Raw genomic sequence first — 4,348 nt, 5'->3', positions numbered from 1 at the left:
TGTGCTTAGTATATAGTGAAAAGGACATTCAGAAAGGCAAATTTGAAAAACATAATCAAGAAACCTTAGAACACGCATATATTTTTGTCTTCTTAATTTAAATCTGGGAAACATGTGGAACCAAATTTTGATAAATTTACAGACAATACCAAAAAACAATAAAATGTACAAATGATGAAACACACATATAATAAAATAGATAATATCTGCTAAATTCATATTTATTAGGAACTTTTAAAATATCTGACAAAAAACTCCTAAGATCGGAGACTCAAAAGTAAAGTTACAGTGCGAAAGGACTTCACTCCTACTGCTTCCTGTCAATCACTGCAGTCTGCTGTCACCTCATCTCCTTCACACAATGTTGTCGAAGGGAGAAACCCACCCTCAGAAGCTGGGTAAGTGGAAGCTCTTCACTGACAACCAGAATAGTAGAGAGTTCTTGGGTCTTCCAGCCCAGGGCTAGGGTTCAAGAGCTATCATTTTCTCAGAATCCCCTGCTCCCATTCTGAGTGCTGCCCTAGTCACTGTTCTGCTTGGGAGAGGGACCTCCTCCACATCATTAGTTCCTCTTCTAGGTGCATTTCAGATCTTAATAATGTTCTAAAGATATATTCATTGAACTGAAGAATTCTTTTATCTGTCCTCAGGGAGTACTTTTTGAACAGAAGGGCCCAAGCTGTAGTGCATGTCTATTTCCTGCTGTCCCATATGAAGCATACAGTAGTACAATCCTGATTGCACCTATTCCCAAGGAAACCCTAAACAATTGGTTTGAAGCCTTAAGAAAATCAATGACTTGTGTGGGTTCTGAAAGAAAACTACAAGAGAACCCTAAAACTAACCCTCATCATAGAGAGAGAACCTTACACTATTGTACATATTACAAGAGGAATTTGCATGCAGTGTGCCTCCAAATAGTCATTTCTATCCACACACTCTTTTAATTACTGCTGATTCAGGAAAAAAAAATCAAGTAGAATGCAGAATTGAGGGATCTTCCAAGCTAAAGACCAAGGTGGTCTTTGGCAAGTTCCTGGAATGAGTTATATTAAAAAAAATCACAGTGAATGAAAACTATGAATATAAACAGCCACAGAATAAATATCCGACTCCATTTTCTTATCAGCTGCCCCATTCTAGAATAAAACCACCTTGAAGAAAGTTGGAGTATAATCAGAGCATATTTTCAGATCAGTGGGGTCAAAAGTAGCTAACTACCGGTTGGTTCAGATGCCCTTGGAATCAATGAACAGACACCACATTAAGAAGAAATGAGTATCTGTGTCAGAACATGTGTACTGTGGGTCTTGTTCTATTTTAACTTCGTTTAAATGCCAACTGTCTAAAGTTCAAACTGGTCAACTAACATATTTAAATTGCTTTAAGGATAAAATGTAAAAAGGAAAAACACAGCTGTTATATCTGAACAATATCTAATGACTTTTAAAAGTTGAATAAAAATGTTGTCTGTGGAGACCCATGAGGAGGAAATTATAAATTAAAGGTAGATTTGAAAAGTGTTACTTTGAATTTTATAAAATAAATTTTACATGATGTGTTATTCTGTAGATCATTTTAATGAAAAATGTCTGAAATAAAGAGTACAGAAGGGATTATTTTTGTGATTGAACTAGATTTTATTATTATTTGATTATTTTAGATCATGTTGCAGCATATCCTTTTGAGTTTAGCTAGTAGGATTGTGAACCTAATTATTCAAACAGTTAAATTAATGAAATATAAATTGAACACTAGGTTTTGAAATATACTGTCACTACTTTTGTATAGGAGAGTGTGGACACTAAAAATATAAATTGTTAACTGCTCTAAATATACTAAAGATCATACATATATTTATATACTCATGTATACAAATACAGATACTGCATTTAGATGTTGCATAGTCATATATATTTTAATAGAAATATTTCACACATGTTGCATGTATCATCTTAAAGAAATAAACTAAGAACATTAACAGTCACAAGAAAAGGGTAGAGCCTAAATTTCCTCAAGCCTCATTGTGTTCTCAATTCAACAAGTTTGGTTGTGAGAGAGCCTGCTGGAATGGGAGCCTGGAACTTACATCCTGCTCTTCAGCTTGTGCATTGCTGATTTTACCTCTTTGTTTCCCAGTGCGTAGATAACAGGGTTCAATATAGGGGTGAAAACTGTAGAGAACACAGAAAGGACCTTCTCCACTGGAAAATTGCTGAAAGGCCAGGCATAGATGAAAATGCAGGGCCCAAAGAAGAGGGTCACCACGGTGATGTGGGCTGTCAGGGTGCTGCGGGCCTTGGCCATGCACGCTGATGATCGACGTCGCACAGTGACCAGGATGACAGTGTAGGAGATGAGCAAGAGCAAGAAAGAAGTCACCCCCATCAGGCCACTGTCCAAAAGCATCAACACTTCAGGGACATAAGTATCTGTACAAGCAAGTTTAAAGACCAAAGTAAGGTCGCAATAATAACTGTCCACGATATTTGGGCCACAGAAAGGTAAGTTTACAGTGAATGCCAACTGACTCAAGGAGTGTATGACCCCACGGACCCAAGAGCCTACAACTAAACTTGTACATTTGCATACATTCATAATGGTTGCATAATAGAGAGGTTTGCATATAGCTACATACCTGTCATATGCCATGGCTACAAGAAGCATCATTTTACCGCCAGCAAAAACATGGAGCAAAAATATCTGGGCCATGCAGCCCTCAAAAGAGATGGTCTTGGGTTCATGGAGGAAATCATGAATCATTTGGGGAGTTGCAAAAGTGGCCAGAAACACATCAAGAAGAGAAAGATTGCTCAGTATGATGTACATAGGGGTGTGCAGGGCAGATTCAGAAATAACTGTGAGGACGATGAGGAGATTCCCCAGAACAATGGCAATGTACAAGAAATTGAAAACCACAAAGAAGAAACAGTGGATGTCCCAGGAACTGGAGAGGCCCAGCAGTACAAACTCAGCCACCCTGGAAGAATTGCCTGGCCAATGCTCTCAGGCTGCAAGAAAGGACCTAAGAGGGAAAATAACATGGATCATTATCAAAGCAAAAAAGGAACCCACAATCCGAAGAGCCTTTCTTAACATTTAAAGTACAAAATGATTTAAATGCACTCCGATTCTTAAGCGTTTTATCTATAGTTGGACAAATACAGTTTCTCTGAAATATCCTTACAAATAATGCATAACTGTGAAGTTCAGAGCAGTCCTTACAACTCTGTGTTTAAATCTCTGAGGTCAATCTAATCTCCTAGACATCAGCAAGCTAAACAAAAAACTGCACTACAGCTTAAAGAACCCAATAAACCGACTCAACAACAAAACCAAGCCTAATGGCTTCCAGTCAACTTAAATTCATAACAACCACATAGGACAGAAGAGAATTCTCCCTTTCAAGTTTCTGAGGCTATAAATCTGCAAAATAGGTGGTGGCTATACTACATTTTACAAAGATTCTAACAAAAGCTTGAGCATGAAAAGAATGAAGTGAGCGAGTAACATATGCTAGTCCAAAATGACCAAAACTGAACCAGCCCAAAATATATTTAAAGCAATAATTATCACATTGAGTGAGCAGGGCATTCTCAAACTGTTTATCCAAAGGAACACACCTCCTTCTTGTTCTTGATCATCGTATTATTTTGTCAGTCACTGTCTTTTGTGTAAGTATATGAGAGGAGAATGGACTATGGGAAGGGGAAAAATGAAATAGCTAGAAATCCTCATGCAATGTCGTTTTCTCTAGGTGCCGGTCAGGGTTGGCAGGAACTGAGATTCATAAAAATGACTGGATTATGCTTTAGTAGAGTGTCCTCTCTTTGGGGTATCAGAAAGAAAACCTTAGAACTAATCACGCTGTCAATCCAGATATTTCAGAAATTGATATTTAAGTCACTTTCTATTATGCCCAAAGTCAAATTTTATTTACAAGATTAACAGAGATGTGAATATTTTTCATATGTATAAAATTTATGTCTAGATATTACATGTCATTCAGCCACTTTTCCTTTTCTTTTAGTGAAATTCCTAAGTAATACTTTTGAAAGAGAAAATCTCAAGCAAATAGATCAAGGGAATAGTTGGCAAAAGGCAAATAAACAAACAAACAAATAAATAAGCAGCATACCTGATTCAATTATCTGCAAACACTATAAAAGTTGAAAGAACATTTGTTGTCTTTCAAATTAAATTCTTCTGCAATAGAAGTGAATCGGATGTATGTATATTGTAGAGAACTGGTAACAAAGCTCCTACAGGTCTTGACTTAGACCTCATCATTTTCTTGGAACTCTATCACACCCCTTTCGCTCTTCATCATTTATCTATTTCATTCAGG

General features: G+C 37.0%; 1 pseudogene; it reads right to left on the bottom strand.

Moving 5' to 3' along the window:
• Positions 1–2,032: 2,032 nt before the first annotated feature.
• Positions 2,033–3,644, bottom strand: LOC142426686 (olfactory receptor 4K15-like; annotated as a pseudogene).
• Between the last annotated feature and the right edge of the window lie 704 nt (positions 3,645–4,348).

This window comes from Tenrec ecaudatus, chromosome 14, assembly GCF_050624435.1.
Source record: "Tenrec ecaudatus isolate mTenEca1 chromosome 14, mTenEca1.hap1, whole genome shotgun sequence".
Lineage (NCBI taxonomy): Eukaryota > Metazoa > Chordata > Mammalia > Afrosoricida > Tenrecidae > Tenrec > Tenrec ecaudatus.
This window is presented reverse-complemented; position numbering and strand designations above follow the sequence as displayed.